At 38.0% G+C, this 15188-nt stretch overlaps 1 long non-coding RNA gene across 5 annotated transcripts in view; it reads left to right on the top strand.

Moving 5' to 3' along the window:
- Positions 1-19: 19 nt before the first annotated feature.
- Positions 20-15188, top strand: part of LOC138857017 (uncharacterized) — a 293806-nt gene continuing 278637 nt past the window's right edge. Inside the window, exon 1 of one of the 5 annotated variants that reach the window (XR_011396012.1) lies at positions 20-108. This is a non-coding gene — a long non-coding RNA (uncharacterized lncRNA). The remainder of the gene's footprint in view (positions 109-15188) is intronic. The other 4 variants (XR_011396009.1, XR_011396011.1, XR_011396010.1 and 1 more) reach the window with 4 other exon arrangements.

The raw sequence follows: 15188 nt of genomic DNA on the forward strand, positions 1-15188 counted from the left end.
ATAACGGAATTTGTGGAGTTTGACGGAAATGGCAGAACGAAAGTAACGTTATTTGCGTTAGCTTTCAAAATGACATTTTTGCAAGAAAAGTGATTTAGAATTGAAAATGTAAAATATATTTTGTGCATTTTTATTTCGTATAATATTAATTTGAGATGTGAAAACTATTTTTGTGAGCATGCTATGTGAATTTAGTGTGGTGAACTTTAATCATGTGCTAATGTGTTTACGAAGGAAGAGAGAGGAAGCTGTTGGCGGACATAATACGGCTTCCTGGCCTTCCTACTGCTCGTAAAGCGTTGCAAAGCATGATGGTTTCTTATGTTTTTATGAAAGATTGATTTCGCTTCCAATTTTATAATACATCATTTGAACTTGTGCAAAGATACTATATAAAATGTGAAGTTAAGGAATTTTGGACATACCGTCTTTGAATAAGAGTTTCTGTGCTTGGATGAAAGCAAAGCATTAATCTTATCGAAATTAATTAACATATAAGAGAAGAAAACAGAGTAGATTTATACATTCTATTGGATTTACGGGCACAATTTATGAAATTATTTGGAAAAAATTATGAATATATTAAGAGATTTTAATTAATTTTTGGCTTTTAGTGAGGCCAGTCCATACAATCATCAGAGTAAGCAAGTAATCGAATAATACTATCAATATGCTTGATATCTTTATTTGTCTGATAAACTGTGTTTACAATAAAGGGGGTTGTTTGCGGCAACGGACCCTAGAGGAACATCTCAGGTCTTGGAACACAAGCAAAATAGGGCATACCACAAGGTTACTTTGGGGTAGTGTTGATGGTGGACAGACCAAAAATCATCTACTTCTAGGCTGAATGGAGGCTAGCAACATTGTATGGGTCATCTTAGGGCACCTAACCTTAAGATCCCATCTTCAGAAAATGGGAAATGTGTATTCGACGGATGGAGAGCATGCGCGGAGGATGATAAGACGCTGTAACATTATCTATGCGAATGCCCAGTCTTCAGTCGGTGAGAAGGGACATATTCCACGGCTCCCAATACTCCAATTTAAGAGAAATCGGGATGCTGGGGTGGAAAATAATCAGATGTTTTACCGAATCTACGAAGTTGCTGGATGAGGCTTAAATAGGGAGCACAATGGGCCTAATGATGGCCTCATTGCGGCCGCCTATGGTCCGGCGCTCAGGTGCTTCCCTTTTCAACCAACCACTATAAATCCACCATTGGTGGAAACTAAAGCCTCTAGGGAGAAAGAATTATCGCCTCCGCACCACCACCTAGTTACGAAAAAAAACTTTATTCAACAAATTTTGCCACATGTGTATACATTTTGAGAAGTCCAAAAATTCTACCAATTACTAATATCCACGATTTCGTTTGAATAGCGATCGACAAACCGCTTATAAGATGAAAAATAGCTGTCGAAATCTTAAAAGGACTTAAGAAATTCATAGAAAAACCTGTGCTGCAGTATAATGTAGGAAATGTATTCATAGCACATTAGTTCTGATTGTGTGTGTTTAAGTGCCTCGTTTGATTTTGTGGCAGATAGCACATAATTTATGACTTCATTAGGTTAACAAGCAAATATGTTAATCTCTTTTGCACCTTTTTGCCACATTTTTGCGCTACCTACTACACATCTGAAAAGAGTATTTTTTTTTATATGTGAAACTGCCCGAAAGCAGTTGACCCATTTCAAACGGCTTAATAATGTTGAGTGACCGGTTAGGAAATTACGCTTAAAATTGACTAACAGTCTAAATATGTGATCACATATCAACGAAATTAATAAAAAACGGGTATACATATGTAACATACCGAAAAAGTCAAAAGGTGTGAAAATGCGTGTTGAAGTTGAAGAATTTACTTACAAATTTGCAGTAATATTCTTTTAGCACAAATTTTTGTATTTAGTATATTAAAATTTGTATAAAACCGCAGCGTATTTCTATTTTGAGTTTCATCTCCTGCGACCTTTTATAACTATCGAGTATAGCATATTTTGTTTTGTTTTAGAATCCAATTAGTATTTGTTCAGAATAATGATGCAGCGACAGTATGGAGGTATTCAGTCTCCTTTCATGCTAAAAAAGTCGATTTTGCTGGCTTAAGTGCAACTACATCAATCACATATAATGTTGTCATCGCCTTCTTAGAAACACTTCTACCTAAAATCCCGTGTTCAAGTTGTCTATACTGCGTTTTACGCGTTCACTATTAAATCGCTTTTAATTTCCATTTAATCGAATTATTTGCTTGATTGCTTTATTGTCGCCTTGCAAGCAACGCAACGACACCTACTTGTATGTTTGCATATGTGTGACGTACTATTGAAGTGGCGGTGCGGTATCCGCTTATTTGCTACTGCATGTTGCATGCAACCAAAGCGTTATGCAGTCGCTTTAGTTTTGTTGTCAACAGTCACACTTGCAGTTAATCGAATTTTGTCGCCTTTGCCCACCGTTTGTAGAACACGCTTGCTTGGCGATATATCGATATATATTGTATATACATATATATGTATGTATGTATGTGCGTGTATGTATATGTTGACGTCTATTGACTAGACACACATTTAATTTGATTATTTGGTACAACATGTTGCCAATTTGTCGTACATGTTGCTGTCGCTGGCGGCAAGCTAACGGAAAAAAAATGTTTGTAATAAAGTGTAATTGAAATAAATTGATTGAATATGTACCCTGTAGGCCAAGAGAATACGAAATAAATATTTTATAAATGACGAAAGGCGGGAATGAAAAAGGCGCTGAGTTGGATTTGCTAACGAAATGCTTTTTGAATTTTAGAATCTTACAAACTCTCAACGGCATCCTCACAGCATGTTACCGAGGCTATCTATCGGTACTTTCTGAACGACGCTTCTTATAAAAAGATTTCACTACACTTATTTTTTAACTGATTTATATTATACAGATTAAATTTTACATTTCATGCTCACAGCTGCCACTAATATAACGGAAAATAGCGTTGTTGCCATGCTAACCTTAAAATATTTGTGACCAATGATTTAAAAGAACACTCCATGCTTGCCACAACCGAGCTGGGTTACTTTGAAAATTACTTGCAATAAATTACGGCACATAAAATTTAGCACTCCACTGCTACTTCCTTTCACTTCACGCTTGACACTTGTTTCACGCCTAATTGACGTTGATGTCAAAAGTGATTGCAGCCGCAAGCTAACCTCATATTTAATATGCCATTATTGGCAACAAAATTGTAAATCAACGTAGTAGCGGGCGACAAGTGTCAGTGCAATTCCAACAAAATTAGTGGCAACACCAATAATTCAGCGTGCACGCAAATTGTTGCTGCCACTTGTTGTCAACCATTGTTGCTGCCTTGGCAACCGCTCACAGCTACTTTAACGCTGCATTCCTGTAAATTTGCAAATGAGTTGCATTAAAGTGGCTTTTAAGGGCCCACTTAACCATAAATGATTTACAACATTAATTCACGCAATTACGGCGGCATGATGCCTGTTATTGTTGCTGTTGCCTTTGTCGAAGACGAACACAGAAAAGATGGCTTAAAGTGCAGGCAGTGAGAAAAAGGCTGACATCATTTGCATCGCAGCGCTGGCGCATGCAAAATTTGCAAATTTGCCAATCAAAGTGAACAAAGCATTTATTCGTATGATATACACACACACACACACACACATTTGCATGTACAACACTACAAATTGGTTGCCTCCCCCCCAGCCGCTCTGCCAATCCATACACTTCTCGCTTTCATCCCGTGCTACGCCATTGTCTCGACTGGCTGCTGTGCTGTTCACTTGTCAACGCCAACACAGCGCAATTGTTGCATCTGCTCGAGCACCTAGCCGCTTAAGCGTCCGATTGCCTGCACTGTGTGCTCATCACATCACTGACCAGTGCTGCGCCGCTTGCGTTTCGCACAATGACAATCGGCTTTGACAGCTCAATGGAGCTGAAGTTATTGTGTAGCCAAAAATTAAGTCAAGTATCATCATGGCGCGCGACCGCTAACAACAACAACACAGGCATCTTTGGCGTCACTATCAGGTGCTTTAGCGCGTTTGCATGTTTGTTTGTGTGTGGAGCTGCGGGTGCGTTTGTTAACCAGTCAAGCATGTACCGCTGATGTCCACTTTTTGTTACTAAATATTGTGTAGCGTCCGTCCAAATATTTGTGCATATGGGTATTTGTTGTTGCTATTGTAATGGGTGTTTAGTTTCATGGCTAAGAGCTGTCAGACCATGCTTTAGGTTGACAAATTTTGTGCGTGGCACAACTCCAACATTCTCCCTTCTCTCGCTCCCTTCTTCAGCAAGCTGTCTCCAGCTCTGCTTATGGCATTTGAGCTATTTTCTACGTTTATTAGTCTAACTAAAATTGTTTTGACACTTCTGTTTTAGCGTGCAGTGCATGTTTGTGCATTATGAAGCATCAATTTTGCTGGAAGGTGTTTAAAAGCATGTGAATTTGACACTTCCAAACCGCCTGTCAGCTGTCAGTGGGAGAATGTGTCATTGATATGCTTAGAATTACGTGAAATTGAATGGGCTCATCTGATTAATACTGGCGTGCAGTGACTGGCGTGCTAAGTACTGATCGTGATACAGACCGTGCTACAGAAAATACTTAAAGAATTAAGATATGTACATATGAAAAAGCTCGTATATTCTGCGAAATTTTAAGTTTGAACATATTTTTTCATTAGAATTGTGACACTTTAGGGTATAATTCCCACGGCGAGCACACGTCCATAGATTGTCTCTCGCAGCACATATCCATTTCTACAGAGGCTTAGCGAATAATTTATTGCCAAGGCTGAAGAACTTAATAAAAAGTATATGATAAATTTCACCTTAGAAGAGTAGCGAAGCCAACAGACAGTTGTTCACCTATAGAAGCGTCAAGGGTATTGTATAGCGGTCAAAGCCAACAAACTTTGCAACATTTTTAATTCAAAAGTGTTATTGTAATTCAACAAAATTTGCGGTATTTCCAGCGTAGCTAGAATGGAAAAAAAAAAGAAAAAATGTTAACTTCGACTGCACCGAAAGTATAATACCCTTCAAAGCTGGATTTTTTAGATCAAAAGTGTAAAATAGTGTATAAAATAACTGTACGCTGAATTGTATCGCTCTGTTTGTATGACAGCTATATGCTATAGTGGTACGATCTGAACAATTTCTTCGAAGATTGTACCGTAGCCTTGGATAATAAGCCATGCCAAATTTGGTGAAGATAACTCATCAAATGAAAAAGTTTTCCATATAAGCACTTGCTTGCGATCGTTCAGTTTGTATGACAGCTACATGCTTCAGTGGTCCAATAACCGCGATTACGACAACTGAGCAGCCTCTTGGAAAGAAAAGTATGTGTGTGAAATTTCAGTTTATTATCTCAAACGCTGAGGAACTAGTTGGCGTTTATACAGAACGAGAGACGTAAATGGTCAAATGGACTCAGCTCGTCACGCTGATCATTTATATGTAGCTATACTTTATAGAGTCGCCAATGTCTCCTTCTGGGTGTTAGAAACTTCGTGGCAAACGTAATATATCCTTTTCAGCTTGTATAGTCCTAGCTAGTTCGCTATCAATCAATAATTTATCTTTAAAATTTGTTTAAAACTTCTATAACCTTGAGGAATGCCAAATAAGTTATCTGAGCTTTGACGCAATTTTTCATATAAAATTTCAAAAGCCGCCCAACCTTTCGGTAGATGAGTCACACTGTGCTTAAGTTTCAACGCTTGCTGTTAATTTGTCAGAAAGCGCACTTTAAGAATTTAGCATAACAAAGCTAGACTTGTTTTCATAAGATTGATAATGCAAACTTAAAAAATCTATAAACAAAATGTTGCAAAACCATCATTACGACAATCTCATGGCGAAATCTCGCCACAAACATTCATTTACTATCTACCAGACAATAATAGTCCTCACCCGAGCACACACACCCAGCATACAACCATAGATAACAATTGTTATATGTATCTCCAGCATTCATATGCTACACATGCGCTCGTACCTCCATCAATCTCCAAACAAATTGAGTTATTATAAATGGCATTGTTCAGTCTCAATTAGCATTGGCAACAACAAGTCAATGAGCCACAAAAAAACAATGTACTCACGCCCGACAACACTACACATTGCAACAATTTGTCAAAATGACGGCTATAAATCGATCATAAAATACTAAAGTGACATTACAAACTCGCACAGCAAGTGACGCTGACAGTTGGGTCGAACCGGGTTGGGTGTGAAAATAGCAATGTTGCTGCTGCCACACTTTGGTAGCAGGGGTGGAGCGTCAATGCGGCGACATTGAAATTTATTGACAATTTAGGCGAACTGTCAAATGACTGACAAGCGCAGCCGAACAGCTGGACATGCTTGTGACGTACGCGCAGACGGACGTACAGTCGAGGAGAGACTTGATTAGCATGCCTGAGACATTGCAACAAACAAACACAGCAGTGGGCGCAGCAGGCGTGCGCAGCATTTGGCGCAATGCAACAGCGGGCGTTTGAAAAAGCGCATTACAACAACAACAACCAATATTAGCAACAACAACAAACACAAAATCGCATTGCCAGCGTGAACAGTGCAAAATTAATATGTATGCAACATGTCAATCAGACACTTAGCATGATGTATAGACACATGGTGCAACAACAAGTGCAGGGAAACTGCGGGCTGTCCCAAGGTGTGCTCGTGCGCACATCAAATATGCACAATTAACTGAATAATATTCAAATTTTGCTATTTGCAAATTCAACACCACCGCCGGCTACGTTTGGCCGTGAGCAGCGCTCTTGGGGCTTCACATGTCTGGGCCGTAGCGATGGTGAACTCGAAGCGTTGGCAAGGTAGGCAGCGGAGACTCAAGTGAGCAGAAAGTGTGAAATTTCTACTATGCTTGCGCTGCAAGTACTGGCAGTATTTTCTATTCGCCCATTTTTTTATGAGGATAAATGATTGGTGATTAGCGTTAGCCGGGCACTATTTGTCAAAGGTCCAAGTGGGCTACTGTTGACCGTTTTTTATTCATCACAGCAACTAAGAGCCAACTCCAAATTTACTTTAAAAGTGAGTGGACCGCCTCAGATGTTAAAAAAACTTTTTGTTTTTTTCCAAAAATTTTATTTTTTTATAATCTACAAATTTTACCCACTCTATTATACATAACTATAACCTCTGAAGGCGAAGTTCTCTGACATGGTGTTATTGTGAATAGGATCTTGATGATTAAAAAAAACCTCTAGAAGACCGTATTAAATTTTTAGCTCGCTTAATAGTATTTCGTGGCTTTTATAATAATTTGATTGTTAAATAGTTTTAGGTCCGTATTTTGAAAGCCTTGTAAATTCGTCTTATCCATGAAAGTGAAAAAAAAAATATTAAATTATTATTTTATTTTTAATCTTTCCTTTAACTGTATTTATTTGCTAACTTTATTTTTCTAACCTCAGAAAAGGTATGCCAACTTCTTGTAACTGTTAAAGCCATCAACTGATTTATGAACTCGCCACTTTGAAACTATTTTATTAACATTCAAAAAACATAACTACAAAATACTTGCGACTTACTAAAAATATGTCCACCAATTGGTCGCTGTTAGTGCATTGCATGCTACCGCTAACAGCGTAGTCGCCAACACCGTGTTTTTCGTGCCTGCGGCAACAACCTTGTTAGGCGCGTTTTGAGTGGCAACTCAAGGCGTTTAGGTGTTGTAGCGCACAGCCCACATTGCAAGGCACATTTTTCAACTGAATACCGTTTAATAAATTTTTCCTCGATTTTTCGGGCGCGAATTGAAATTTGGTAAACACTTTTACATGAACTTTTTGTTTGAAAATTATTGTTATTAATATTTTTATGGGCGCTCGCACTTAATCCATTCATATTGATTGCGTGCGTTGATGTCGAAATCGAATAAATTCAATAACGTGTATAATCTCTCAGCAAAAAGATTTGGTGTGTACTTAAATTGGCTGTTGTTTATCTTAATAGCGCCGTGCAACAAATGCAGTGGAGCGCTTAATGTGATAGAACTAGTCATAAAAGTTGTATTCCTTCTTCATATGCATGTGTGTACATGTGAAAACGACAGCTTACGCATTTGCATGCGTGCAACATTTTGCACTGGTGCACTTATGTGTGCGCAAATTGCTAAAATCGCTCTGTGCTGCTGCGCAGGCGCATATATACATATATATGTAACTATGCAAGCATATCGCTGATCAAATGTGTGTGTGTGCGCATGCGCAAAGCAACCAAAAAACATATATATATTGAAATTTATATGTATCTATATACATATGTTATATGTGCAACCTCTTAGCCTATGCATAAGCTTCGAGAGTATATTCATTCATTACAGCAATTTAATTAACTTAAATTTTTGTGTATTTAAATTGGCCGCTGCCGTTCATGAGTTATATCTGCGGTCATTGCATGCTTGCAGCTGCCAGCCTTTCCTCTCGGTAGTTTGTGCAAAAGTTATCAAAATGTCATTGATTACTTCGGCGCATATTTCCGCGCAACGATTTTTTTTTATTATTATGCTTTTATGTTCGTGCGTTTGCCACATGTATCTAATATTTTTGCGGCACATACAGACTGGCTGCCAAACTTGCCGCAACAGTCAGCTGTATAGTGTTGCTGTCCTCACAGACGCTTTTGCGGTTTTTTCAGCAGCAAATGTCAACGTCGCCGTTATAGTTCATATATTCTTTATATACATTTAGCACATACATACATACATACAACAAATGCTGAATGTGTCGAAATAAAATATTGTTCAAAAAAATATTTATGTTTGTTGCACATAAACTTCGTTGTCATTGGCACTGGTTCGTTTGCCAATACTCAACTTTGATGAAAAGTTATATGTTTTGCTTGCACGCGGCGGGCAAGTAAAAGGCTTTCAAAGCTTTTGCGGCAAAGTAAAAAATTAACCAACATTCCATATTAATTTTTCCTTTAATAGTAAATTGTGCCGTAAAGTGGGCCTAAGCCCCCCATAGAGTTGCACTTATGCCACATTTGCTATATTATTTGCATAAGAATTGTCAATATAATGACCATTGGCGCCACTTATGAGTTCATAATAGTTATAATTTTAAAATACCGTTAGAACAGCTTGCTGAACTTATTTTGTTGCCAAGTTGCCTGCTGACGAATTTGCACATTAGTGCGAAATTATTTTTCAGACCACCGGAATTGCTTAATAAATATATACGGTAAACGTTTAACTGCCAAAGAGCAGCTGCCATCCCCACATTTTAAAAAAGCGACAGTTAAATCACTGCGTATGAAAAAAGTGCGTGTGAACAGCGTTATACGCGCTGTGTGTGCGTGCGAAGCGGCAAATTATAAGTTGCAGCACTACACAAAGGTGGCGAGGTACACGTACTACGCAGCACGATGTGAGTTTTTGCACCACAGAGACAAACCAGCGTTTCACGTGCTCAAATTTGCCACACAAAAACTTCAGGTGTAAATTTGTAGGCTTGAAGTTATATGCAGAATATGTGGCAGCACTGTTTTAAAATTTTTCGCACCTATAGCCCGGTAATTTTACTTTTTTCATACAATTTTCCAAAAATAAAAATATGGCCACATCATATTTTTCAATATTTTGACATTTACATTAGCTGATGCTAATTGGCAATTTGCTTGATACTTGCTGAAGAAATCATAACGGATACTGTAAAAGTGATAACAAAAAGTGCGTTTGGTAATTTACTGTAATTTAATGAGCTTTACTAAGACTGTGAAACTCACTAACTCGTTTTTTTCATTCATTGATAAAAAGCAGAACTGTAGTTCTCATTTGGTTTAAATATTTAAATCTACTACTACTACTACAGCTATTTTTTTGAGTGATTTTAAAGGTTATATGTATATTAGGGTGGAGCGAAAAAAAATAATTTTTTTTTGCTAGCCTGAGGGTAAAATTTGTAGATTATAAAATAAGAAAATTTTTGGACAAAAAAACATTTTTTTTTAACATTCACTCAGTTTTAATGTAAATATTCTAGTTAAAATTTTTATTTCTTAAAAAAGTGTTTAAGAAGACTCTCCTTCTTTCTGGCCACTTAAAATCAAAGTTATCAACTTAAAAAAATTTTTCGTGGTCATTATTGGAGTTTTGAAAAAAGTCTTAAACGACAACATGCTTTCCTTAAGCGTTAAAATAAATTTTGAGTCAAAAACCGTAAAATTCCATTATTTTTATATAAATGAGAAGAGTTGAAACCAAAAATAATTTTTTTTTGTTAAAAAAAATTTTAACTCAAAATTTACTTTAAAACTGAGTTGTCAAAAAAAATATTTTTGGTTGTACAAAACTGTTCTTATTTTATAATCCACAGATTTTACACTCAAATTAAGCAAAAAAAATGTTCCCGCTCCACCCTAATGTATATATAGATGTATAACAATATAGATAAACAAAAGATCAATTGAAAAATACAATTTTCCTTGCGAAAAAATCTTTTTATAACATTTTTACAGAATTTGAAAGCCACTTTTCAAGCCACATACATATATCAAGAATATCGTACAAAAAAAAAAAACAGTAATTATATATAACTTCTTACAACCCTTAGGCTTTGTCATATTATTTTTCCCATATCATTTTCATATGCAAATTACTACATTTCGCCTTCGATTTGTGCACGCCCGTTGCCTGCCCAGTTCATTCCATCACTATAATCAAAGCAATCATTATCAACACGTATCATCAGCTACTTGCCGGCATACAAAAACAATCACAGCAATCGCCAACAATTAGTCAATTTAATTTACAATCAGAAGAAAGCGCAAAATAACGAGACGAGACGACGACTTACATACATACACATACTTACGTAGTTATATAATGGCAAACTGGTGAATTAAAAAATGCTTTCAATGAATTGCGCTCACACCTCCCATTTATTTGCGCCATTCAATTACCGTAATTAATGGATTTGCGCGGTATGCTTGGAGTTTGCGCATGCGCAATTGCAACTTACTTAAATGTGTGGCATGCAACGTGGCGCATGTGGCAAATTTGTTGTTGCCTATAATTATGGCGCGGTTGTTCAATGTTGGTGTGTCTGTCGATCTTGTTTAGTACTGCTGGAATAATTATGGTTTTTACTTAACACGCCAATGAACGATTTCTGATCTGTTATGCTTGATTGAATGAGAAAATGTGTTGGAATTGACTGGTAGACTGGTGCCTCTTAAAAAGTTAATTACGGCTTGAACGCTGGACTTTAATCAATTAAATTTTTTGCCGCATCAATCAATTCTTACTAATCGGAAGCTTAAGTTTTAGACTTCAAAATGTTAAGTTACCGCGGAAAATTTGCTGATTTTCTCTTGGAACTATTTTTGCACCTTTAGCTTATTCATACCGTGAATGTGTTTTTTAGCATTGTAAGTTTCTTTAAATGAGTTTGGGCGTCCCAAAAATATTTTAAATGCTAAATTTTATCTTTTTCAATTCTAAAATTTCTTTCAGTCATTCGCTTTTTAACCGAAAAATACCGAAATTAGTTTTTTTTAAACAAATTCTAATGAGTAGCGACTATTGATATCTAAATAGCTTTACTTAACCCAATTTTCGAGTCTCAAGCCCTTTGTCCCCCATACTATTTGATTCATCTTAATATCCTTGTGCACATTTGATATCTAATCTAAATCGCCGAGTGACACATGTCCCACCGCCGACTGACACTTTAAAAATGATGGCAATTTGTCAAAGCGGCACAGCAACAACAAGCATGTACAAATTTAATTTCAATGCTAATCCACGCGCATAGCCTTGGGTGGCCTTCCCCTTTATGCAGTAGATGAAATAGTAAGTACAATAGTGCCACACGCCAGTGTCATGCCAATTGGCATGGTGTGGCGGCTGCTCATTCAGTCCATTCAGCGATCCGCGTTACTCGCGCTGCAGTCGGGTGTTGCATGCAAATGAAGCTAAACGATTTGTGCGATGTCGTCGTCAATTTGTGTTGATTGTTGCGATTAATCTTCTGCCTTGGCGTTGGCGCCAATTCGCTGTAAGTGCGACAGTCAAGTGTGAAAACCCTTTTGTATTCCATAGATAACTGCTAGCGGCCACATATATAAATAAGCGTTAAAAAAAGTAAAAAAAATAGAGAATAATTTTGGCTCAGATGTCTGCAGGTGGTTTTGTAATGCACGTCATGGACTGAGGCGATTAATTGGTAAGCTTTGTTGAAGTTGCCTGCAATCTATATTCCAGGATTACTGAATCAATGCCACCCATCTTGCTCATTTATGGTAGCCCTAAGTTGTGCTACTAAAATATATGCTGAAAATGCGTTTTAAAAAGATTGTTCGATATTGTTTAACCGCCTGGTTTGATTTTCACGCCACAACCAAAAGGTAAACGCTTAAGTATCGCAACTGTTTCAAAAGTTCATAAATTAAATTTTCTAAACAAGCTATTTGATTAAAAACACAAGGAGGTTAATAAACACCGCAGAAACGAACGCAAGAAATATTTTAGCTGTTAAAAATATTTAAAAATATAAATTTAAATTCTCTTTACCCTTCACAAAGCATTCTTTCTATCCTCAAATATAAATAACTCGCAAAGTATTTTCATTTGCATCAAAAACAAAAAATGAGCAAAAATTCCTGACATGTGTGCACTTACTCACTTAGAGCTCTAAAAAATAAAAATATAAAAAAATATCGTGAGTTTATGGACATACCAACTGCAGGAAGATGCCTTAGTGGACAATGTTGAAGGCGACGTAACCAAACTGCCCGCTTGTCTCTCAGCCTGCCTGCATTGCAACCGGAGTCAGAGCAATATGACTAACCAGTTTTCGTTCGTGGTGGCGTCGGCGGCTGTGGCGACGCGGTTAGAAAATAAATGTCAACTTGTCACCGCCAAAGTCATCAATCAAAAAGGCAATAATTGAGTAACAGAGTAACGACATAGGCGGCGGGAAAGAACGCGGCACGCAGGACGCTGCGGAGTTGTTGAAGCGTGTGGTATTTATGTTTGCACAACGCGCCGTGGACATGGAGTGAAGTGTGTAGTTGCAGACGTGCTACAAGTGAAACAACAGCAGTTAGTCGGAGTAAACACATCCTCAACAAAAACGAAAAGCAAAAGCTGTCTGATTGAGTGTGCGGCATTTAAATGCCTACCGCAGCAACATAACGTAGAAAAAATTGAAAATGGCAATGTCAACAAAGCAGTTGGGACGGTCAGGCAGAGAAGAGGCTAAACTGGCAGTGCGCGACAGCTGCAAAACTCTCGCCCTGGCGCAGTTGTTGTTGTTGGCGCTGCTGTTCTTGGCCCATTGTTCTTGACCGTCTGGTGCGCGCGCAAGTGCTTTGTCAGCGTTGACAAATAATGCAGCGCATTTGCCGCGGCGTAAACAACAATATGGCACCGCAACGCAAAGAAGCACACAGCACAACACGGAGCACGCCTGCCGATGCAATGCGTCACACATGCGCAACGCGCCGCATAACAATGCGTGCCGCAGCATTTTTTCATTCATTCTTTTACTTGTATTTTAGCGCTGTTCTGACATTTTTCATACACGCTATTATTGTTGTTATACTCGTATCGTTGCAACGTCTTATTAAATTGTTCTGCGCGTGCGCATATGCGCCGACAATGATATTGTGTAATAAAAATGACAAATTTCAATGTTGCGACATTGTCTGACACCAAACCAATGGTGCCACATTGTCACATGCTACACGTGTTGGCCGCAAATGTGGCGAGCATTCTTAGGAGGTGCGTTTTGCGTTGCAAGAATATCGCCTAAAGCGATTTTTAGCACAAAGAACTTCCATTGCCTGGATTTCGTTAGGCGACGGCGCGGGTAATGTGTTTGCGGTAATGTTGCGACCCTTGCGCTTGAAGTCAATTTCATTTGTTTTTTTTAAAGCTTTCAACTTTGTCAACCTAGACATATTTAACTATTGACCTGAAGAGAAATTATCTCATTAGTCTGAATTATTCCGAAGCGTGCAAATATTGGTCAGTGGGTTTTAGTGAGTTTCATAATAACTTTATAGCTATAACTTCGTCATATTTAAATAAGACTGGAGAGAGAGTCTTCCTGCGTGCGTTGAGGGCCTACAAGCATTATGCTTCCTCTAAATTTCATCTTACTTTAGTTTTGGAAATAACATTCAGTAAAATTTTTCGAAAACAAAAATATCTCTACACTTTACTTTGGTGGCATTTCATGCATTATTCTACGCAAGTCTCCACTTGAGCTTGTCACTTACACTTCATTCACAGAGACCGCACAAATTGCGAACGCTGCTCTTTCGACCTTGCTTCGCTGTCTCCACTTGCAAGTGTTGAGATAATCTTGTGCTTTCCTTTACGCGTCTTTAGTTTTAATCATATTCAGAAATGCTTATACTTTTGATGACAAAAGAGCGCTTAATTAAAATGCAACGTTGGACCTTATCGCGTATAATTCTCGATTTTTTTTGCTTATTTGCTGTGTGCTGCGCAGCCAGTTTTTAATCTGTTGCTAACTGTTCTTATAATGACTGCCGATCGTATACGAAAGTGTACTTAAATTGTTACGATTTTTTGCTGGCTTTCGCAGAGTCTTTCAATCATTTTATATATTATACATTTTCGGCACACCACTTTTCGCCGTCCGCAGGTAAACGCCGCAAGCAAGTCTCGTTGCCCCAAACTAACCGAGAGCCGGTCAACACTGCATTCGTTCACATTTATGCTGCAAATTGTGTGCTGTTCGTCCAGTTTGTGGCAGCGTCTGTGAGAACCGCTAGTTACCGCTTCCAGCTTTTATTGCCTTCGTTTAACAGGAAATAATTCCATATTCCTTGGTGGTGTTCAGTCTGACTTCATTGTCGGCGAAATTCTTTTTAAATTCACCGCCAAAACGCGAGCGACGCGTCGGTCCAATGTTTGCTTGATTGGTCAAGTGAAAATAAAAGACCACGCACAAAGAAAATAATAAGAAAGCAGAAAAGTGCAAATCGAAACGACACAAGGAAACCAAATTTGAATGAGAGAATGAACGCGGTGAGGCAATGAAGACTGATAAGCGTGCTATAATTGAGGTTAATGGGGGTCGGTCAGTGTAATGAGTTCTAGAACGAACTCGTTGACAAAATTATTCTTAGTATAACTCACTTA

Source organism: Bactrocera oleae, chromosome 4 (genome assembly GCF_042242935.1).
Source record: "Bactrocera oleae isolate idBacOlea1 chromosome 4, idBacOlea1, whole genome shotgun sequence".
In the NCBI taxonomy this organism is placed as follows: Eukaryota; Metazoa; Arthropoda; class Insecta; order Diptera; family Tephritidae; genus Bactrocera; species Bactrocera oleae.